Source organism: Etheostoma spectabile, chromosome 1, assembly GCF_008692095.1.
Source record: "Etheostoma spectabile isolate EspeVRDwgs_2016 chromosome 1, UIUC_Espe_1.0, whole genome shotgun sequence".
NCBI lineage: Eukaryota > Metazoa > Chordata > Actinopteri > Perciformes > Percidae > Etheostoma > Etheostoma spectabile.
The window spans coordinates 9282861-9307758 of NC_045733.1; the positions used below are offsets into that span (position 1 = coordinate 9282861).

General features: G+C 38.1%; 1 protein-coding gene and 2 long non-coding RNA genes across 3 annotated transcripts in view; 1 reads left to right on the forward strand and 2 right to left on the reverse strand.

Annotated features, from left to right (window-relative positions):
• Positions 1-61: 61 nt before the first annotated feature.
• LOC116684669 (uncharacterized) lies at positions 62-20121 on the reverse strand. Its single transcript, XR_004330829.1, has 3 exons — positions 20111-20121; positions 18559-18567; positions 62-178 (listed from the first exon to the last, which is right to left on the reverse strand). It is a non-coding gene; the product is annotated as an uncharacterized LOC116684669 (long non-coding RNA).
• LOC116684586 (uncharacterized) lies at positions 3747-16096 on the forward strand. The gene is made up of 3 exons (XR_004330800.1): positions 3747-3757; positions 4153-4155; positions 15904-16096. It is a non-coding gene; the product is annotated as an uncharacterized LOC116684586 (long non-coding RNA).
• A 1388-nt stretch (positions 20122-21509) lies between the features above and the next one.
• Positions 21510-24898, reverse strand: part of igdcc3 (immunoglobulin superfamily, DCC subclass, member 3) — an 83303-nt gene continuing 79914 nt past the window's right edge. Inside the window, exon 16 of the mRNA XM_032508796.1 lies at positions 21510-21521. The gene's annotated coding sequence lies outside the window, so the exon portion shown is untranslated. The remainder of the gene's footprint in view (positions 21522-24898) is intronic.

The window sequence follows — 24898 nt, forward strand, 5'->3', positions numbered from 1 at the left end:
TCCTGAAGGAATTTTTGCTGTGCTCCTGTGCTATTTTGAGCATTGATAGTGGCATAGAAATAGTGATTTCTTTTTACTTTTGCGTGCCCCGAATATTAGCGTTATTAGCTAATTAGGGGTTTGCGCTAAAACTGGTCACATTGGATTAGCATGAAAACAAATCCCAAAGAATGGTCGACTTGGTAACCATGTGTTATTAACAGCTAGGTTTATTTTTCCCCGGAATTTACTTGGCAACAGCAAATTCTTCTTGTTTGTGTTTTAAACATAATGCCAAACTTATATCATCTACTGCTTTGGATCAAAGTAACGACGAACAGCGTCTACATAGCTAACCAAATACTTTTTGATTTAAACAACTTAATATTAGACTGGGCTGCATTACTCACAGTCAAAGCTAGTAAAATATAATTTGTTGTGTCTGCATCTCAGATGTTATTGGAGATTAAAGGTGGGACACTTTGTGTCCGGGAGAGAGGTGCTTATTTAAAGTATTAGTAGATAAACCACAGAGGAAGTCTTCACCACAAACGCATCCGATGATTAAAATGTTTCCGGTTCCACAACTTTTGTACCTTCACACGTCCGCCTGAAGGCTGAAGGGATTTGAATTTATCACCAAAGATGCTTGTGCAAGTCTTCCACAAAAAACACTAAACATATATTTATATTTGCTGTACTAGTAAACTTTAGCTAGGTAGTGCATTACAAATCTTAGGTCATTATATGAATTAAAAGCACAGCTTCTTTTGGGGCAAGTTGGTCCACAAAAGTTGGACAAAGAGAGGTAATACGTCACTTTTCTCACTTTGGGTACTCTGTCACGCTAAACAACTACCAACAGCTACAGGGAAAGTGTTCCAATTTAAACACAAAAATAAGGACAACATAAATTATTACTAGCACACTTGCCATCCCCTCAGCTCAATTTTCCTGATGAACTTCAGGAAAGGAAGTTAAGCTACAAAAAAAATACATTTGATCTTAAACCCACAATGTTATTATTAGAACATTGACATATTTTCACCTTGTCAAATGATTTGGCTGCTTATTTACATCCAGCAGTTACAGAGTATCATTATCATTAATTTACAGTTGTGTTTTTGAAAACCTGATAAATGTAAGTCCAATGTTAACTCTCTTTTAGCACTGTTCTTGGACCAGTTCCTGAGAGAAATATGTTCACCAGCTGGACACTAACTGTAAGAAGTTATTTGTGCAGGAGATAATAAAGATGATAAAACCCAATTAGATGAGCATAAAATGTCGTCTAGTGACACACTTGTGGTAGTGTTTGGGGATGGGGTGGAATGGACATGCATTTTTCTGCTGACACCTTATGGAGAGCACATGTAAAGGTTAAAACACTTTCTTCTTCGTTTTCTGGCCCGCTCCAGCTCAGTAAAGCATGAAGACATGTAGAAATAGGGGCTAGATTAGAAACATGTGGGGCTGACCTGGAAGATGGATGATATGTGCTCAACGAGGTCGTCCATTTCCTCTTGGAGAGACCTCTGGAGACCCTAGTACTAAGGAGGAAGATATTTGACTTAGGGGAGAACGGAAAATTCTCAGTCCAAAATCTTTTGTCCTCACCAAAAGTGCACTCTTTGTAAAAAGTAAATACTTTATATACATCTCAATTTCATGACTGCAAAACAAATCCAGCAGTTACAGAACAACATTATCATTAATTTACAGCTGTGTTTTTGCTAATCTGATATATGTAAGTCCATTTATTTATTTTCTTTACAGGGGATAAAATTGACGTGGAATAACAATAGGAAGAATTACAAACTTTGATCCAGACCATGAAGGAGAACATTTATGTGAAGATAATCAGTTATTCGTGCTTTCGGTCCCAGGATAAAAGACAGGAAACTCAACAGCTGGAAGAAACGCACAAGATCATGGGTTTTCAGGAGTTGTTTAAAACCTGGCTTGATTCAGCTGGAACTGAACAGAAGAAGAGAAGAAGATTGCACAAGGATCTTTTCCCCTATCAGATGACTCACTGATCTGCGGAAAGTTCTTGTGAGCTCCAGGCAAAATTGTCAGAAAAATGATCTGTATTAAAGCTTTGAGGAAATATTAAAAACCTGACTCATGCACTGCATGATCAGTGCAGCAGTACGTCACTCTGTCTGACTTACGTCCTGTCTTAATTGACTTCTCTTTTTTTATATATACAAGTATATACTGATTTATTTACTTTTCCTGCTTTTTGTGCTGCTCTGCAACAAAGTGGCCTCTTTGGCTGCATTCTATCTGACAAAAAAACCATGTTGGCTCTGACTTGGTTATGCAGGATGAGGAACAGGAAATCAGTAATGGGAAAAAACAAATGTGTTCCATGCTGTATCATATTTGATCTTTGTGTTGTTTGTTAAAAGTAATAATCTTCCCTGATGCACCACAATCAGGTCACATTTCATTTAGTCCAATATTTTGTTTGAAATTAAAGCACTAAAGACAATAGACACTACACCTGTTTTATATCCCCATGTTAACATTGCCAGTTCCAGCATGTTTGCGTGCTAAGGTTAGCATTGTATGTTAGCAAGTACCGCCCACAGCTGGCACAGCTGTAAACTCTTATAGCCTACAGTACAGGATTTCAGTGTTGCATAATATAAAACTATGTAAAACTGTTTCAGGTTGCAAATCAGAGAAAAAAACATTTTAGCCAAGAACGACAGAGGACTAAGTTTCTGAGCCAGAGTTCTGTGAGCACAGTTAGCCAATTACACTGACAGTAAATGTTGCTTCTTCAGGGGCATTTCTGCAAATCAAACTCACAATACGCATCAACACCATGTCAGAATGTTGTTGAAAGTGTAAACAGCAACGTCAAAGGGCAAGAGTTGGGTGGAAATAGTTGCGGTTCTAGACCATTTCAAATGGAGAAGCCAGGCTGGGGCCACATTTTAGGGACACCAAATATAGGTGGAAGGTTTCAGAAACAACACATTGCAGCCCATTACATGTACAAACATGTTGGAATGTTAATCAACAAACATGCCACAAATTATATTGAGATACAAATCTTGTTTTTCTGGAGAGAGTAAAAGAAGCACAATCAGCATCCGATATCCGACCAAACTCACACAAAAGTCAGTATCTACTTAACTGAAATTTTAAATAGCCGCAGTTCAATACTTTCTAACCTAATTTTCTATAAATGTGGGAGCTCAAGGCTCTGTAATTCAAAGTAACATTACATTTAAATGACTCAAAGTGGACATATGATATAGTGAATCCACATTTTTGACCACAGGAAGCCCTTTCAACCTCATTGGTGAAATACAGCAGAACAAATTGCCAGTGCCACACAAAAGGCCCCAGCAACCTCAGTGGGAAAGAGATTGTGCAATCATCTCTGGTGAATGTTTTTTTTTTTCCAGAAATGTATGACATCACTGTCTCAGAGCTCCTTCCAATTGCTACTTATCAAACCAGCCACAGTCACAGTGGAAAACTGATACTCCCAGCCGGACAGTGATTATTATTCATTCTCACAACACAAACAAGAACTCAATCTTAGGTACTTAAGTTTCCCAGAAGTAGCGTGAAGTGTTTTGGACCTGGTAATAGTTAAGTCTGGTGCTTGGCTTTCATCTGTGGAAGTGAGGACATATTTCTTCTCTGTTGAAAATGTCACACAATTTTCTGCCTGTAATTACCATGTGAAACCGGCTTTGAGTTAGGGGTCTTTTGGAAAATTCTAGGCAATAATATTGGCAAACTAATGCAGTGTGTGCATAAATGAAAGTGTAGCACAGCACTAATCTCCAATGTAAAAACATCAGGCTGCAGAGTCTCGTTACGTCCTCTTTGAATCAACATCTGTTTGCAATCTGAGCAACAATCTTGGCCATAGAGACAGTGTGCGTTATTTAAATTCCGACAAAAAAAAATGGTCATAACAAAAGCTGACATGCTCAGCAGTGACATAGGTTTTATCATTTTATGTACATCATCTCAGTGATTTTATGAAGACAATGTGTGAAAAAAATGTTCTTCACGCAGACAAAAACTTTAAACTCAAGTATATCTTCACTGTCATCTACGTGTGTTTGACAAACATTTAATACTAGTTGTGGTACTGTAGTTTGGCATGTAGGAGGACGTTATAAAACTGGGACATGAGAGGAAGTGGCCTCATTCCTGTCTCCTTTTTCCCAACTCTTTCAAATAATCTATCCTCCAACTGTAAGTCACTGAGCCAAATGAACAACCCAGTACCTCAAACATGCAGTCCTCCTTCAGTCATTGTGTGCTTTCAGTTGTTAATTCATTTAGCCATTACTTATATATATATACACCACATTTGAATACTTTGATTTCTTAATTTGTCTAATCTATTATGTGTTATAATTTTTTTTTAACCCTATGATTGTCTTCCCTTTCGGGACCTTCTCATATCCCTTGGGTCAAATTGACCTGTGACTTATTTGGGGTTTTAAAAACAATTCTGAAATAAAATGTTACTTCATAATCTATTAACAAATATTGTCTTTATCTCAATTTCAAACAATTGAGATAACACATGTTTAGGGAATGAGCTCAGTCTCTACTAGAACACAATTAAAAATGGAAGTGGGATTTGTTTTTTGTCATTTGGTTACAATTCATGTTAAAAATCCACCATGGAAAAAACATAAGTGGTCATTTTCAGAATAATTTTCTGAATTGAGTCAAGAATACATGTTTATCTCAGAAAAGAAGTATGCATTATACGTTATAAATACATTGATTTTCAGGGAGAAAAAAATGTAACTTGTACCATTTTTCTTCTTGTAAAAATTTGAAACGGGTCAATTTGACCCGAACACCATTCAAGGGTTAAGATCACTAAAACAGAGTCACTAATGTTTGGTTGATTGTCAGGGTGTAATGAGGATTGATCTTGTCTGATTTTATTAGAAATTAGAAATTAGAGCCAAACTTTAAAAGCTTTTCCTTTGCAGCCATTTATGCTCTGCAAGCAGGAAACCCCAAGGCTGGGAAAGCCATCAGGCCAAAATGCTTCAACACACACTCACACATCCTAGTCTAGCCACACCAGCAACTTCAGATAGCATGCACAAACAACCAGTACTTCCGATGTTTATTAACACATGGGGATAGGTTATAATCCCATTTCAAATCACTTTGTTTACCTAGGTTCAGGCCGCTTCTTTGCCTCAGAATACCAAAAATAATTTAGCTATTGTTGCTGTATTCCATCCCTTTTCTCTCTTTATGCAGTCTTCATGCAAAACACAACTTCTGTAAGTGAATTTACAGGTTGTTCATATGAAACAAAAGTTTCCATCGAGATTACAAATGGCACTGCTGCTCTCTAGTGGTGGCCTGGGTTTGAGCTCCACAACAAAAATATATGAAAAATGAATCAAGTCTTAGTAGAACATTAATATTTTTGCAAGGATTTGCTTACAGTCAATAGCTTGTCTTGAATGCTTGTGAACGGACAGAGAAACAATTCTGGAGTTGACCTCTTTTAAAGGTCACAGAGAAAGTGAACAGTATTGTAACTGTGATTTATTGCTTTTGTGAAGATAAACATTTTGGATTTAGAAATTAGACTTATAATCAGCATGTAAAGAGCAAAATCACAGATGTTTTTTCTTTGTTTATTTGATGTTTATACTTTTCATTTTGGTGTAACACCAAAATAGTTGTTAGGTAGAATTCCTGTCAAAATGATGTAAAATGTTTTTTTGCCAGCAGGTGTCACTGTTCAGCAGTAGATTTCCACCAACACCACTCACACCATCACACCAACACCTACTAAACGACAAATGAGAGTTCATATGAGATCCATCAGTAAAGCAAAACAATCTCTCCTAGCAAAGCTCCAACATGGAGCTGTGGTGGAAACAGAAGGTTGCACTGGGTGAATCCACACAGCAAGCCAACTGTTTAATGGGAATCTGTTGAACCAGATTCACATTAAAACTTGATGTGTTTAAAAGGTTAGCATGCACGACTTTAAAGGTAAAAACTGGCGTAACCTATAGTAGTTTCAGAGGACACAATGTATTTGTTTCTTTAAACATTCAGCAAAACGTTTTTTCTCTGTCATCTTATGGAATTAAATCTTTCTTTGCTAAAAAATGGCTGCAATAATCCGTGTGGGCAGCATGTCAAATAAGAAACGACTACAAACAGCCACTTCCTGGTGTATACACATGTAGACTGTTTGCAGTCTGCATGTGTGCATTCACTTGGGTGAAAATGGGATTGTATGTTCTCCTGTGTGTGTTTCTCCAGGTGTAAACTTGCCACCCATTCAAGGGTAATGGATGTAATTAACTGGTCACTGTAGCATTAAGTCTTTACATACTATTAGTAATGGTCATGTTCGAGAAAATCACCAGGTAATGGGCAATTCTCCTCCCAGCAAGGACACATAATGTCTTATCTTGCATTTCCTAATTACCCAATTAAAGCTTATGTGGCCGATTGGTTTTTCTTTATTGTCTTCTGCTTTAGCTTAATGGCATGAGGTCCTTTCAGCAGTCATACCCTGTAATGATTACAGCACAGAAACATGAGCAGAGAGAAAAAGCAGCACAATGTGCAAACCACACACCAAGTGTGTTGACAAGAATTCAAATATATATATACATATACATATGTGTAGTACAGGCCAAAAGTGTGGACACACTTTCTCATTCACTGCGTTTCCTTTATTTTCATGACTATTTACATTGTAGCTTATCACTGAAGGCATCAAAACTATGAATGAACATATGGAATTATGTACTTAACAAAAAAGTGTGAAATAACAGAAAACATGTCTTATATTATAGTTTTTTAAAGTTGCCACCCTTTGCTCTGATTACTGCTTTGCACTTGGCATTCTCTTGATGAGCTTCAAGAGGAAGTTACCTGAAATGGTTTCCCAACAGTCTTGAAGGAGTTCCCAGAGATGCTCAGCCCTTGTTGGCCCTTTTGTCTTCACCCTGCGGTCCAGCTCTCCCCACACCATCTCGATTTGGTTCAGGTCCAGTGAGTGTGGAGGCGCAGCACTCCATCACTCTCCTTCTTGGTCAAATAGCCCTTACACAGCCTGGAAGTGTGTTTGGGGTCATTGTCCTGTTGAAAAATAAATTATGGTCCAACTAAACGCAAACTGGATGGGATGGTGTGCTGCTGCAGGATGCTCTCGTAGCCATGCTGGTTCAGTATAACTTCAATTTCGAATAAATCCCCAACAGTGTCACCAGCAAAGCACCCCCACACCCCCTCCTTCATGCTACTTGGTGGGAACCAGGCATGTAGAATCCATCCGGTCACCTTTTCTCCGTCGCACAAAGACACGGCGGTTGGAACCAAAGATCTCAAACTTGGACTCATCAGACCAAAGCAAAGATTTCCACTGCTCTAATGTCCATTCCTTGTGTTTCTTGGCCCAAACCAATCTCTTCTGCTTGTTGCCTCTCCTTAGCAGTGGTTTCCTAGCTGCTATTTGACCATGAAGGCCTGATTCATGCAGTCTCTTCTTAACAGTTGTTCCAGAGGTGTGTCTGCTGCTACAACTCTGTGTGGTATTCATCTGGTCTCTAACCTGAGCTGCTGTTAACTTGCAATTTCTGAGGCTGAGGACTCAGATGAACTTATCCTCAGCAGCTGAAGGGACTCTTGGTCTTCCTTTCCTGGGGCAGTCCTCATGTGAGCCAGTTTTGTTGTAGCGCTTGATGGTTTTTGTGACTGCACTTGGGGACACATTCAAAGTTTTTGCAATTTTCCAGACCGACTGACCTTTATTTCTTACAGTAATGATGGCCACTCGTTTCTCTTTACTTAGCTGATTGGTTCTTGCCATAATATGAATTCTAACAGTTGTCCAATAGGGCTGTCAGCTGTGCATCAACCTGACTTCTGCACAACACAACTGATGGTCCCAACTCCATTAATAAGGCAAGAAATTTCCACTAATTAACCCTGACAAGGCACACCTGTGAAGTGAAAACCAATTCAGGTTACTATCTCATGAAGCTCATTGAGAGAACACCAAGGGTTTCCAGCATCAAAAAAGCAAAGGGTGGCTACTTTGAAGAAACTAGACAATAAGACATGTTTTCAGTTATTTCACGCTTTTTTATTATGTATATAATTCCACATGTGTTCATTCATAGATTTGATGCATTCAGTGATAATCTACAATGAAAATAAAGGAAACGCATTGAATGAGAAGGTGTGTCCAAACTTTTGGGCTATATATATAAGTATATAAGTCTTATCACCAAATTTGTGTGCCTAAGAAGTGAGAATTTTTGTCAGATGAAATAATTCTGAATAAACATTTTGACAATATTGACACAGACCGGGACAAGTATCCTATAGACGAAAGCTGTTCTGCAGCATTTATAGCCTGACCTAGTTTGAAATGCTCGTCCATAGATGTGTATTGTATAGATTGTGTATTGGAAAAAGATAAATAGTCAAAGTATAGTTTGTCAATAAAAGTGACAAAAAGTCATGGTATGGGTAACCTGGTAGATGAAGCGGCCATTTATAGAGGTTTACGCCTCGACACAGTGGCCTTTGATTCAACTCTGCCCTGCGGCCCTTTGCTGCACGTCATTCCCCCTCTCTTTCCCTTTTTATGTCTTCAGCTGTCTTACATAAAGTCCTAAAATGCACTAAAAAAGTGATAGTAAAGTATGTCAAAAAGTCATTGTACAGTATGTTGAAATAAAGCTAAAAAAGTCATAGTATAGTATGTCGAAAAGAAGTAATAGAATAGTATTTGAAAAAAGTCATATATAGCATGTCGAAAAAAGTAAAAAAGTGATGTTGGATGTAGGAAAAAATCATAGTATAGCTTGCTGAAAAAGTCAAAGTAAAGTAAGTTGAAAAAGTGATAAAAAGTCATAGTACAGTATGTCGGAAAAAGCAATACAAAAATCATGGTGTAGTGTGTTTAAAAAAAAGTCTTTCAAAATTTCAAAAAAGTGATAGGAAGTCACTTGTTAAATAAAGTGATGAAAAGTCGTGATAAAGTATGTTGAAACAAGTCGTAGTATAGCATGTCGGAAAAAAAAGTGATAAAAAGTCATAGCAAAAAGTCGCAGTATAGTAAATCATAATTGTGAAAAAAAGTCATTATATAGTATGTCAAAAATTATAAAGTATGTTGAAAAAAGGGATTAAAAAGTCATGAAATAATATGTCAAAACAAGTCATGGTACAGCATTTCAGAAAATATGATGAAAAAAACAAACTATAGTATGTAAAAAACAACTGTATGTGAAAACCAGTCAAAGATATATTATTTCAAACAAGATGATAAAAAGTAATAGTAGTATGTTGAAAAAAAGTGATCAAAAGACATAGTATAGAATGTCGAAAAAAGGGATTAAAGAAATAGTGTGGTGTGTCGAAAAAAGCGCTATAAAAGTCATAGTATAATATGACGAAAGAAGTGATAAAAACGTCATAGTACAGTGTGTTGAGAAATTGATAAAAAATCATTGTATAGCATGTCAAGTCATAGTTAAATATGTTGAAAAAAAGTCAAAGTATAGTATTTGAAAAATATATAGCATATAAAAAAAAAGTGATAAAAAGTCATAGCATAGTATGTCAAATAAAGTGATGAAAAAGTATGTCAAAACAAGTCATAGTGTAACATTTAAATAAAAAAGTGATTAAGGAGTCAAAAAAAAGCCGAAGAATAGTATGTTGGAAAAAGTTATAGCATAGTGCATTGAATTAAGTGATTAAAAAAGTCATAGTATAGTAAATCAATAATTGTGTAAAAAGTCATTGTATAGTACGTCAAAAAAGTGATGGAAAATCATAGTTACTAAGTTGAAAAAGTCTTGAAATTAATTGAATCCCATGAGATTTGAACCCACAACCTTGTGTCATCAAGAAACCAGTCATAATACAGCATGTTGTAAAAAGTGATAAAAAAGTCATAGTATAGTATGTAGCAAAAAGTCATAGTGTAGCATGTTAAAAAAAGTCATAGTATAGTATGTTGAAAAAAGTGATAAAAAGGTTGTAGTGTAAGTAAGTAATAAGTCAAAACAAGTCATGGTATAATATGTCAAATAAAGTGATCAAAAGACATAATATGTTAAGTTTAAAAAAAGTCATAGTATGGTATGTCAAACAAAAGTGTAAAAAAAGTCATAGTCAAAAATATTGATAAATACTCATAGTACATCATGTTAAAAAATTGATAAAAGGTCATTGTGTAGCATGTCAAATCATTAAGTATGTTGAAAAAAAGTCACAGTATAGTATTTTAAAAATATATAGAATGTCAAAAAAAAAAAGTGAAAAAAAGTCATGGCATAGGATGGCAAATCATGTGATGAAAAAGTCATAGTATAGTATATGTAGCATAAGTTAAAAAAACAAAACAAAGACTAATATATTGGAAAAAGTCATAGTATGTTGATTTAAGTGATAAAACGTCATAGTAGAGTAAGTCAAAAAAGTTATAGTATAGTAAATTGATAATTGTGAAAAAGGTCATTGTATAATATGTCTTGGAGTATTTCTTTCCCGTAAGATGATAAGTAAACTTAGTGTTGCCTATGAGATTTGAAACCACAACCTTGTGTCTTCCAATCATTCTCTCATCACACTAAGCTGTCTGCCCAGACAGATGCTAGTGTTTTTTGGCATATTAGTTGATTTCCCTTACTGTATTGGTGCTCAAATGTTGTTGAAACATGTAAGATTTGAACATTCAACAGTCTGTCTTCCAAGCATAATACTATCAGCCTGAGCTGATGAATGTCATAAAAGTCATAGTATAGCATGTTAAAAAATTTGATAGTATAGAATGTCAAAAAAAAAGTTAAAAAAAAGTCATAGTACAGTATGTCAACACAAGTCATGGTATATTATATCAAATACAAGTAATAAAAAGTATTTTTAGTATGTTGAAAAAAGTGATAAAAATTCAAAGTATAGTATGTTGAAAAAACGTGATTAAAAGAAATAGTATGGAATGTCGAAAAAAGCAATGTCAAAGTCATAGTAAAGTATGTCGAAAAAAAGTGATAAAAAATCATAGTATAGTGTGTTGAAAAATCATTGCATATCATGTCAGGTGCTAATTAAATATGTTAAAAAAAATTCCTTTGTCATTTCTCAACATTATTGGCTCCCCGAACCCTGTCACACCGGAGGTGGTAATTTCTTTAGATGCCAAGAGAGCGTTTGACAGGGTTGAGTGGGAGTAGCTGTACTACGTCCTTGTCAAAATTATGTTTTAGCTCTGACTTTATTGCATGGATTAGACTGCATTATGACTCCCCAACTGCCCATATCCTAACAAATGGTATGAGGTTGCCCTCCTTCGCCTTTTGCTGGGGCAGCAGACAGGGATGCCCTCTTCCCGGCTCCTATTTGCTTTAACTGTTCAGCCATTGGCCATCTGGCTTTGGGGGGAGTCGAGAGCATCACCAGGAACAATGTCACCCACAAGCTGTCCCTTTATGCAGACGATTTACTATTATACGTGTCAAATCCGGCCTTGTCCATGCCTGTTATTACAGACATACTTACCCAATTCGTCAGATACTCTGGTTATAAATTTAATTTTAATAAAAGCAAACTTCTCCCTATCAACTGCTTGACTAGGAAGATGCCATTACCCATTTAGAGTTGTTTTTCAGAGGGTTTTTGATATCTAGGCATATTTGTCACTGCTTCTTTGAGGACTTTTTCAACAAAAATGTTTGCCCTCTTATTGATATGACTAAGCTTGATATGACTCCCTGGTCTTATCTCCCTTTCTCCATAAATGGCAGAATCAACCTGGTAAAGATGGTGATTCTTCCTAAATTCCTTTATTTGTTCCAACATATTCCAATCTTCGTGAGAAGATACTTTTTTCATCAGTTAGACCAGACAATATGGTAATTTCTGTGGTTGAATAAGCCACCCCATATTAAAAAAGCTGTTCTACAACTCCCCAAAAACTGGACAGTCTCACACTACCCAATCTTATAATTATTATTGGGCATGTAACCTTAACAAACGTATTCATTGGCTAGACAGAGGATCTGACACAGGTCCCTCCTCAACTCAGGTAGACCTATGGTTCTCAAAGTTTCCTTTACAGTCACTCCTTACCGAATTGCCCCACTCTAATGATTTCCATTTTCTTCAAGCCAGGCACTTAGTCCAAACCACCTACCCTCACTTCCCCAACCACCCGCCCGGGACTCTGATTGACTCCTTGCTCACCCTCGACCTTACCCAAAGATGCTGCATCTCTGTGATTTACAACTCAATTGATTCCCCTAATCCTGACCAAGTGATTTGCCGGAAGCAGACCTGGGAAGAAGAGATAGGAGACTACTAGACAGCCAGTGGGACCAAATTCTTAAGTTAGTTAACTCGTCCTCCGTGTGTGCTGGGCACAGCTTATTACAATGTAAGGTTTTTTTCAGAGTGCACTATACAGGCCTCACTGACAGTTGTAATAGATGTAAGCAGTCACCTGCCTCACACACACATACATGTTCTGGTCCTGCCCAAACCTCTCTGTTTGGTTCCCCCCCAGTCTTAAAATACCCAATCTTCCTATGAGAAAGCATTGGGTATTGGCCTTTGAAACTCTATTGGCCAGACGTCTTATCTTGTTTAAGTGGAAACATGTTCTCCCCCATTCACACAAGGAGAGGTCCTAACTTACATCAATCTTGAGAAGGTTCTCACTTGCAGGTTCTGGTAAAGTTTTCAACAAAACCTGGCTGCCCTTCATAGAATACTTAGATAGAACTACTAGCCACGCAGCCCCTTCTCTCCTCTAGTTTATTTATTTATTTATTTATTTATTCATGTATTTTATTTTTTTTGTTTAATTTTGTTCCTGTGGTTTACTATCTTTTTCCCTCTAACAGTGGGTGGGAGGGGATGATGGGTTCTGTCAAGCCGTTCTGGCTTAGGTTAAGCTGGTTGTTGTTTTCAACATACACTGTGTAGGATAGGAGAGGAAAGGATAGGATTCTTGCTACTTTCCAGCAAGACTACCTGGATGCACTATATGTGTCAAGTGTTTTTGTATGTGAATAAAAAATCTAATATAAAGATTTATAAAAAAATTGTTTAAAAAGAAAATAGAAAGTCATAGTAGAGTATGTTGAAGAAAGACAAAAAAAGTCATAGAAATTATTTTAAAAAAGTGATTAAAAGTCACATATTGCATATCTAAAAAAAGTACAAAAGAGGCATGCCGGAAAAGTCACAGTAAAGTACGTTGAAAAACGTGATAAAAAGTCATATTATAGTAGGTTGAAAAAATAGTCAAAAAAATGATTGTATAGCATGTCAAGTCATAGTTAAGTACTGTATGTTGAAAAACGTTATAGTATAGCATTTTCTTATTAAAAAGTGATAAATAAGCATTAATCTTAAACAGTGTTTACACAAACCTGTAAAATATATCAAAAAGCTAAATAATTTACTATTAGCTGAAGATTTTGTGAACAGTTTAAAGTTAAAATGACATTTGTAGGAAAGTATGGAAGGAGTAGTATTTCGAAGATTTAAAGATTTAAAGAAGCCTGAAGAAAATTTAATGATTGCTCCATTCACTTTCAATGTAAAAAGAAAAAAGCGTAATATTTTGAACATGAACATAAATGTCCTTAAGGAGCTGAACGTTTTGATATTTGAATGGTTTGTGTAGTTGAAAGTATGCAGAATAGTAGGCGACAAAAAATCGTACGAAAGAAACACACACAATACTTCAAATGCTATTTATTGTTGGAATAAAAGTCAATTGAAGTTTGGTTTCCACCTCAGGAAATGGTTTTCAATTTACAAAAGAAACAGGTATTGTTAAAATAAAAACAGAACTGGGCAACTGGGCAACTGGGCATTGTCATAGTTTCCAATCTTACTCATGGTGGTCTGTTTTCGTCCGTGCAATCCAAAACTCAACAATGATCATCAGACACCACTGAACCAACATATTGCTGTATTGTCCTATCTAATTCTTAAACAACACAAGGTTATTCCTACATTTTCTCGCCGCTGGCTACAACAGTCATTCCCAGCAAAACAGCGCATTATGTTGGACTTCCTGTATTTTCCTGGCACCTTCTCTGAACAAGCACACTGATCTGAGAGACAGTGAAACTAAACCCCCTGCTTTCTAAAGTCAACATCTACTTCAGCGGACAACCTTATTTCCTGTTGCTTTAATTAAGAGTGTCATACCAATACACACATGGTGTTGGACAAGAGATTTACAAACCAACTTACAGTGATGCCTAAAAGTTGCATTAAGTAAATGGTGAAAAAAATGTATCTGTTTGAAGCATGGCTTATGAAGGTGACAACAAACCACAGACATGTCTGAGGTACTGAGGAGATCCCACATGTTGTTGGGAGCTTGTTATCAGCTGTAAAGTGAAGGGTTGTGGCTTTCTGTCAGTGATAATAGATGTGCTGGGACTTGAAGGGTGGGGGCTGGAGGGCCGATGCGTTCAGGGGTTAGATAGACTGGTAAGATACATCGGTGTAGTTGAGAGGAGTGTGAGGAGAGGAGCAGTTGGCAGACAAGTCAGCTGGTCAAAGGCTGTAATGATGACGCTCACCATGATCATTTCAGACTTGACAAGATGTGGGTTGAATTCTTTCAAACTGCAGTGAGGACAGATGTACAGCAGTTGATAGAGATGCGGCTGCGTAAAGGGTTGCAGAAAGCCACAACGTTTAACTTGTGTTTTAAACTCTGAACGCTGAAGGGATTAACACCATTTTCTGATTAATCATACTTCTATTTATCAAACCCTTGTTGCCTGTGTGGAAGAATCTGCACTCAACATATTCCTCTATTTATTTAGGGTTTGTCTCCAATGTGTCACCTACAGTATCGATATGTGTTTTAAAGGTGATTCTTTTGGGCTACTTAATTTCCTCTCATTCCCAGAAGCAATTTTATTATAATAATTTATATTTATAAGTTTGTATTAAAACAAATTCTTCCTTCAGAAATATACCCAGTAACGGTTCACTTATGATTGGTCCATCACTTTTGTGACATTGATGTCACATTTCAAATATTTGAATTGACAAACCTTGGATGACGCACTGGATGTGAGGTAGCCTACTGTTTGGCCACTATTTGCAACGTTACAAAGAAAGTTTTTAAACACTTAGTTAGTAGTTGATGCAATCTTATCTTCTTTTTTTTTTTTTTTTTTTTTTTTTTGCATTTCACTGACCGTTACTTTGTCCTTCATTAGATTAGTAGCAAAGAAATAGAGAGAGAAAGATGGGAAAGAAGTGGTGAACATGGATTGTGAACACTCAAAAAATATGAGATTATATTCCTCTATTACAACCAAGCAGTCCGGTTAAGTCAGTTTGTTACACATTAGTTTATTTGGTTAATAAATGGTTGATTTTGTGTTTCCATTGTCAAAAGTTGTGGATTGTACCAATAGAACTGTTGTTTTCCATCCCATTTTTTCTCTACCTCTCTGTTGAGGTACTTAGCACACTGATCCGATACTTAAAAGTGGAGCAAGAAACACATTCCTCTCCATCGTTGGGGAAGAGGAAATACAGCGCTGAGGAATGAAAAGATTTTTCAGCGTGTTTCTCAGCACATCATTGTCCACGGCTTCCATCGCACGTCCAAGCAACAAATTCAGGAGGGAATGTATAAACTAAAAACAACATGCTACTTGCATGGTTGATGCAACCATCCAGTAACAACTCCGCCAACATTTAAGAGTACTGTCTGTGGTGGAAACGCAAAACAGATCTAGTGTTTAGGTACATGTCGGTTCTTAAGGTATCATACCAAAACTGTTTGGTGGAAACGTAGCTAATGAGGTGAGATGTATACATGTACAAGAACAAGTCTTTTACTGCAAATCTTCATCTTGACTGACTATACTGAATCAGTACCCTGAAAATCCAGAATTTTCGCAAGAGGACAATTTGAATTTGCTCGGCGAGTTACTTTGGCATCGAGTAATGCTGCTCATTAACTATGCCCTTGTAGCCGAGCTGCACCAATCACATCGGGGTATCTGATGTAGGTGGGTCAGAGGCGAGCTAAACAGATGACAACAGTTTAATCTACCAGTTAGCTCCGCTGGTAGTATGTATGTCTTGTTGTGATTGGTCGTAGTGTTATCCAATTGCGTGCAGTAAGATTTCAAATGCACGCTTGGTGCCGCCCCTCGAGATGGGGGACTGTTATCACTCAATGCCAGACCCTTGATCCTTTTGGAAGTGGGTCTGGATTTCCAGGCTACTGAATCAGTATTTTGTCTAAACATGTCATATGGTATTAACTGTATAGCTCACCTTGCTGGTGACAGATAGCATCATTGTCAACTTCACTAGCATGGACCACGCCACAACCATGACTTAGTTAAAGAATGAACATTATGAATGTGCATATGAACATTATGAATGTGTAGATAGATAAATGGATGTGGATGTCGTCTGATGGCTGGTCTGGGAGGATGTATGATGACCGGGTGGAGGAGAATCGGAGTGGGGGTTCCGTCTCAGAAGCAGTTTTTGCCCGAATAGTTCACAGACCTCCAGACGGTATCTAGATGAGACATGAGAGAAGTGTGCAGGAAGGGATGAGGGGGAAGATGGATGGATTAAGGAGAGGGAAAGGGAAGGTGGCTCAAGCAATCAGCGACACAAGCATGGCTGCACAGCACAGTATATGTTGATTTGTCTGGTGATTAAAGGTGTGGTTTAGGCGTGGCCCTGCTCCCGAACCTAAGTTAACAAATTTACTTCATTGAAAAACCACAACAGCCGTAGATATTATCATGAAGTGATAAGTCTGTTGAAAATAGGCAGCTACTGAACTTTAACCTTCTAAACAGAGCAACCTTCTTTACTATTGTAATTAAGTCAGAATCAGCACCGAACATTGTCTCAGTTTGAGAAATAATGTACGAACTGAAGTGTATTTGAATGGTGATGACTTTGAAGGCCACAGCATATGACTCTCATCATTTTCATAGTCATGCCCAACATGAACACATCTACGTTCTTTGTTTGTCCTCTCATTTCTTCTGGTTTTTCCTCTAATTTGTCTCTGTCTGTCTGTCTGTCTGTCCGTTTGTCTGTCTATCTATCCTTCCTGTGGGCCGTTAGCTATGCTGTGCGTCTGTCACAGTCCCAGCAGTGTGTTGCAGACACAGAGGAGAAAGAGAAGAGGCCATCTGGACTGGGTCACACTGCAGCAGCGACCACACGGGAAGCCAGAACCCTTCAAACCATAATAACCGTCAGAGTGGGAAGAAATAACGACGACGGGTATGGGAACGTTTCCCCTCTCTACTCATAGTGCCGCTCTTTCTTTCCGTACACCCCCACCCTCCCACCTCTCTCTGGATCTCCCTCTTTCTTCACACCTCTTGAGATGCTATGCTTACATGGGTTGATAAATCCTTTTTTGTGTCCCCCCGTTTATTCACGCTTTGTCTTTGCACTACTGGCTTTGCTTCATTCAAGAGGAAAGCAGTGTATCTGCAGAGAGCGAACATTTGGGAAAGAGCCTTTTGTTGCTGATTTGAAAGAGCCAGTTTCCAGTCTGACAATTGGCAGCATACCGATAGGGGACAAACAGCGGTCTGTGCACATTCACCAACACACAATTTCCTGGCAGATACCCATGCTGTAACACTCATCACACTCACACACACATACAGGGAGAGATCAACTTTGCTCCTGCTTAGTTAAAGAGTGTGTGTCAGGGAGGACAACAAAGCTCCACCACTGGCGACACAAAACCTGCAATTCACCCTTCAAAATGTGCATTTCCATGAGAGTGGAACAGTTGCTGGTACAATAAAGTACACTTCTCTTTCCTCTCTGGCATTGTGGTGGTGTCTGTCTGTCATGAATGCGCTGTTGTGTTTTGTGTCTGACACTCTTGAACTGCATTTTTTTTGGACAAGCATCCCTCCTGCCCCTCTTTTATAGCATGGAGAATTCCCCACCATGGACGGGATCCCCCCAGTGAACACTTCTCTGTGTCCCTTCCTTCCTCAGTGAGTAAGATAATGAACTCTCATAAGGGAGTGGGTGACCCTCTTTTGTACACTTTCCATCTATCTTTGCTGTGCAACAGAGAGACACAGCGTGCGCTAGAGCGAAAGGATGAAGTACAGACTTGCAGTAATATCATGGAGACTAAGATTGAAGCCTTTGTACTGTGCTGCCCTGTGTTCATCTCACTAATGGACGAGGTCAAGACGCAAGTGGCCCCATTTTTAGCAGATGAAGAAGGAAACATGTCTCTTCTGGCCTGCCCGGTCCAGACCAGCATTGATCCACCTCTGGACACAGCGAGAGTCTATTATCTTGGAGATTACTTTTAAAGCTTTTCATTTTGTCCTTCTGCCTGTGGATCGACCACATGCTACAAGGACTGATTGAGTGCCCTGCAGCCACAGGTCTGACCTGAATGCAGCGCAGACATTGGCCACAACTATCCACGGCTTCCAATTCTAACTCCCTCTGACCTCCATTTCCTCCTCTTTTTTATCTGCTTCACAGAAGCTCCTTCTTCTACACGTTCACCTCGTCACACTGCCACTGCCCTTCAGCCTCTTGTTTTTTCCGTCTTCACTCTCTTTTCATTAAAGCAGATCCCCGCATCATGAGATAAGTTTGTCTTTTTGATCAAATGGCTTTTTAGTAGGGGCCAAAGGTTATCAAATCACTGGCTGACAAGACCAAGACAGCTGTTGGTATAAGTAAAAAAAAAAAAAATCAAATGCTGCATTGTTTACAGTAAATAGGAGTTATATTTAATTGCTTGCTTGCTTACTTGCTTACAATGTTTATTAAGACTTTTTCATTTGTCATCACAGTTGAACGCAGTTATTTTTATTTGTACATGTGACTGTATGGATTTTAATAAAGCACATTAAAGTGGAGTCTGCCATTTTTATCCAGTTTTCAAAATCAGCAATGTCTTGTTCATACACAGCTCTGGCTCTGTAAATGGGAACCAAACAAAATGGCTCGAACTGAGACACAGCATTATTACGTTGGTGCGGACAGGGAACAAGCAGTGGAAGCTAGAGGGACTGTAAATCTGGCACATGCCAACATTCTGAAGGAGTGCTGACGGGAGAGGTGTATTTGTTTGGGTGTTGAGTTTTAATATCAACAATCTTTTATTCAAAATCACAGTCTCCACCTTTGAGTCCTCTATAATGAAATATGTTGTTGTTTCCCACCTCAACCTCAACTTGTTTCGAGCAATGTCTTTTGACTGTCAACCATCAGCGTCAACAGACACAATCTTTTTTCATTAAACTCACGTCAACTGTAAGCAGAGCATCTTTTCACTTTGTGTCTTTGCTGTAATAGCCTTTACAGATTTTTTTTCCTCTGACCCAACTCAAATTATTTGATATTTCTTTCCCTTTCTTGTTTCTCATTTCATTTCCTTTCCTTTCCTGCCTTGTTTTTACTTTATTTTTGTCCTTTCCTTTTACGTCATTCATTTCCTTTTCTTTTACTGTCTTACTTTTTTTCCATTTCCTTGTCTTTTCAATCTGTTGCTTTCACTTTGCCTTTTTTCCCGTTTCCCCGTTCCCTTGTCTTTCTTTTTCTTCTGTTTCCTGTCTTTACCACAATCTATTTGACCCAGTTTTTCAGGCCATCTGTCCATCCATCAGCAGGGCACCTCAGATGGATCCTCCTCCCACGAAGAACATTAGAAGACTATTCCTCCCGGCTGTGTAGATAGATAAATCGGTCCATCATCAGGAGCATGTGTCAGGTAATCAAGTGCCATCATTACTTAGAGCATTACTCCTGCCTGACCTGCCATTGCAGCCAGTTATGGAAACTGAGAATATAATTAATCTGTACGGTTTTTTGCCTTTGTTTTGTCGGCTTTTAATTTCATCTAATTGATTTTAAGTCAATTTTGCAACTCAGCAGACGAAGTAACCAAAAATAATTTGGTCAATGCCTATCCATTTCTGGTCTGGGCCAATTGATTCTACGACAAGGTTATAGTCCCTGGACCGTATTGATCAACTAATCATGATGGATTTCCAATTGTCAGAGGCCACAGTTTGTAAGATCCTTCTTTATTACCTTAGAGACTGATGACCTTTGTTGGCCTTGAAGATACCGTCAGGAATAATGATTTTTTTACTCTACACACACAGCAAGGACTGTTTAATATGGGTGAATAAATGTTTCATCAGTTTTATTGCTCAGAAAATCTTGTTTTAAAAAGAATGAGCTTGTGAATGGACACTGAAAGCCGACCCTGATAGCCATTTTTATCAAGATCCTTTGAGAGTAAGAGGAAATTTGATGTGACTGAACAATTATGAGTGAATAATGGGCTGTGATAGTGACAGTGTAATTGGACGCACCATTAAAACAGCATACATTGACGAATATCCCTGATACCTCATCAAAAGAGAGTGCAATAATTGTGCTTCATGTTCTGAGAAGTCAAATTACATTTTACAATGTTTTTATTTGATAAATGGCACTTGGAGGTCTGAGCGCTTTGTAAAATATACCAGCTTGTGTACACTGCTTGATGACGAGGTTCCTCCTCTTATTTGGTTAACGCCTGAGACGTTAAGATGAAGGGTAGAAGGTGAATTGATCCAAGCGGTGTCCTGTTTATTGGGAGCAGCTCAGTCATTTGAAGCCAGGAGGGGACAGCCAGTCCGTTGGCAGAGACGCATAAGACTGAATGACATTTCTCTGAGGCGGGGGAGGGGAGAGAAAGAGGTGGAGAAAGAGAGAGAACAGATCTGTTGCTCAGCCATGCTTTGACCTTCAGCAGACCTTGCAGACAATAATAACCTGACTGCCACGCCTCCCTCTGCTTCTTCACGCTGTACACTCTCCTCACATCTCCTATTTACACAATCAGTTTCTATTTCAGTTGTGACCATGTGAGAGTACACAGACAGTATATAGTTTCTCCATTGTAAGGCATTGTATGGCATGCTTGTCTCTTAGAAATTACATTTACACATTTATGAACTGCAACATACTAATGTATTTATCTCCTGCGGACAAGATTAATTGACAACATTTCAGGAATTTAGAGGCTCTGTAGCAACAGCATTTTTTATCAACGTTATTAAGGATATTTCTTTTTTTTTGCAAAGAGAAGAGAAGATGCCTCTACATTAATTAATTACAAAATACAGGTAACTGTTATCTATTACAGTTACTGGAAAAACATATTAAATTACAATTACCTATGAAAATGTTCATGATAACATTGCGATTAGCTCTGAATATTTTCTGCAGGAAGCAGGGCTATATGTTAGTTTTGTTGCTTCACATGTTTTTCATGGGCACAATGTCTTGTTTGCCATTTCCAGCCACAGCTGTTTAGTAAAGTTTGAGGCTATTCTGATGCTTTCGATTGGTTCTTCTGTTTGAATTTGAATTGGCAGCGCCACCCCCACTATGGCTATGTATGGAAAAACATTCCATACAAAAATCTGAGAAGGGTTCGAGCATAACTGCAATGCAAAGAATGTTTACTAGCCGTCAAAATGCTAATGACGTTCAAAAATGTTGATGTCCAACCTCAGGAAACATCTGCAGGTAGGCCTGTGTAAGCTAAGTTATCTTAACTGTAAGCAGTCATATTAAATGAAGTAGGGAAGACATGCTTACCTTCCATGTGGCACAACGGGCTTCACATGTGTATTGAAGATGTACTGTATTTTAGCAACATTTTTTTTGCTTGGTCCATTAAAAAGAGGTAATGAAATTGGACTTTGTAGTGGCAGTTTATAAGAATGAAGTTATTATAATCTTGATTTGTGTGATGAAGTTTGGCAGTGGTCAGTGTTTAAACCTTTGAAAATGGTTAACAGTTGAAAACATTCAAAGTATACAAAAAGTAATTAATTGTTATGTTACTTTGATAAAGTAATTGAAATAGTTACACTACTATACTAACGCTGGTTACAGTGTTACAGGGGGTAAATGAAGTCACCACTGGTTTACCAGGCGACCTTATGACAAGACTCCAGGAAGTGACTGGGTCCAAGAAATAGTCCGGCACATAACCCTCATGGAGACAGCTGTTTTCTTGTTTTTAATCATTATGTTAAGCTAAATTAACCAGCTGCTACAGCTTTATACGTTAGAGTGTATATATAACAATTTAAGATTTAAAAATTCAACAGTGACTTGTAACAAGAGATATGAAATTTTTACTTTCTTAACATTCAACCCAAACCCCCATCTTTAACTCTCCTTGACCAAAGTATTTTTGTTGCCCACACACAGGACTGAGGCAAAGATTCTTTAAACCGTCGTTGCTACAAGCAAATGTTACAAAGAGGTAGCACTTCCTGTACTTGATAAAACTTTGTCACAGAACATCGCTCTGGCAGCATTTATTTTTTAACAATGCAGATTAAAGTGGTGGTGTATAAACACAGTTTCTAGTCAGCGATGGAGGTGCTGAGGACGGAGGGATCAAATATTTTCTATTTTTGTTATTTCCACTAACCCCAACCGGCCCGTCAAACACCGCCTACCAAGAGCCTGGGTCTGTCCGAGGTTTCTGCCTAAAAGGAAGTTTTTCCTCGCCACTGTCGCACTGTTGCTTGCTCTGGAGGAAACTACTAGAACTGTTGGGTCCTTGTAAATTCTCGAGTGTGGTCTAGACTTACTCTATCTGTAAAGTGTCTTGAGATAACTCTTGTTATGAATTGATACTATAAATAAAATTGAATTGAATTGAAATAATAATCTCTGAAATCACAGCACCTGAAAGAAGACATTGGAGCTCTTCTCAAAAAAATAAAAGATAAAAGGCAAGAACACACAGACACACATTATCTTCCTCAAGCATATTTGAATCAATGTTCTTCCAGACCGTGAAGCATTAGTCACTGATTGAAGATTTGGTAATTATGAATGCTCATACATACTGAGCAGCAGCAGACAATCCCTGCATGTGTGTCAAGACATGGAATCGACTCTGGCAGTTAAGTGTTTCTATTTATAACCTGAGCGCTAAAACCAGAAGACTCCCTCTTTCAGCGTTATTGCCATGTGCTTGACAGGCATTACCTTTCCCGAAACAACATGTGGCACCTTCAGCTATTGAAATGCTAATTTGAAAAAAAGTACATGGGTGGCAAACATCAGCATATTTCTCATATTAAAGCCAGGAGGCTGGAGGACTGTGCGATATCATTGGTATCCAGCTGTGCTCAGCGCTACACTACCCAGCTCTACAGTATTACATTCAATTTAATTTCACCAAAACTGTCCACATATTTCCATAATTGCATTTAATGACAAGGAGAGACAAAGAAACAAGAAACAGCTGAATACGAAGGGAAGGAGAGGGAGGGAGAGCAAACATTGATATGATGAGGTCAAAGGAAGTGTGAGATTTAAGGGACACACAGTCCTCTAGAGATTAATTCATCACACATTTTACCGTAGTGCTAAATAAGAACACAATACCTGTACCAAACCCACAGTACTGGCACTCAAATTACTTTAATTATTCAAAAATATTGGTGGAAATCAAATTGCTGTGGGCATTTGAATGTGGATGCAGGACCTGCTGCTTTTTGTTCTGCGATGTAGAGGCATATCTAATTATGTGCACTGAGAATTAACTAGAGTCGAGTGAAGATGCTTTGAATTTTTTATCTCCATATAGCCAGTTCTGCCAGTGTTATGCTTAATGAATTATTCAAGGTGTGTGTATGTAAATTACAGGAGATATTTATGATTTGATTTGAATAGAGGTAGAGGACCTTCAGACTGATTGTAACTGTGAGGGGAGGAACAATTGCTCTTTGTAACACAGCTCAACATATTCATAATGCTATTGAAATTCCCTTCATTTTTTTTTTGAAAACACAAATACCCAATAACACTCACAAACACACACCAGGGTTCTTTCACCATTTTTAAGTCAAATTTAATGATTTTAAGACCTTTTTAAGGCAATCACAAATATAGTTTAAGACCTAAAAATGTTGGAAAAAGATATTTGATAGAAAAGAGAATTTATTGAGTCATTAATCAAATGAATAGCTTAATAATTGTTGCGGGGGAGGCAGGAATGAGGACCCAATTGCAGAGACAAAGAGGCAGGTGGGAGCCGGTAAACAAGGGGTTTATTTAACACAGTCCAATACAAAAATGAAAAAAACAATCCACAAGGAACACAAGCGACCGACGTCCGGTGAAAAAGCCAAGAGTCCTGAAACATACAAAAGCAACAGAGGTCCGGCGGGAAAAAGGCCAGGTAACAAACAGAAGGAAACAACAGGGAAAACTCACAGGGAAGGTCGGTAACAGGAACAACTGTAGTACAAGGACCAACAGGCAGACGAACCAGAATGATCTGACAAGAGACAAAGGAAACACTGGGGTTAAATACAAAAGGTAACGAGGTCATGAGGAACAGGTGAGACGTCAGGTGAATCACATTAGGGCGGGGCAGGACAATCAGACAAACAAAGTAAAGCTGGACTAGAAAAGACAAGACAGGAAGCTGACTGACAAAAAATAAAACAGGAAGTAGAACAAACAGGTACCGAGAAACACAAGACAGGACCAGCAACATAAGACCAGAGAGAAAACAGACAAAAACACAAGGAGGCCAATGAAAAAGGGAAAATGAACCCAACCAAAAACCCCAAACCACAACAATAATGTCCTTATAGTCCTTGTGCATCCTCAAAAACAAAAATTATACAAGTAGATTCAAAAGATTTTATCCATGAAGATAAATAAGGAACCACAATAGAACACAGGGACTCTCCAACATCAACATGTTTGTAAATGCCATTTTTCATTGCAATTCAGGAACTTGATTTGAGTGGAGAGTGTATCTTGTGTGATTGATGTGTGAGACAGATAGAGAGAGAGCGAG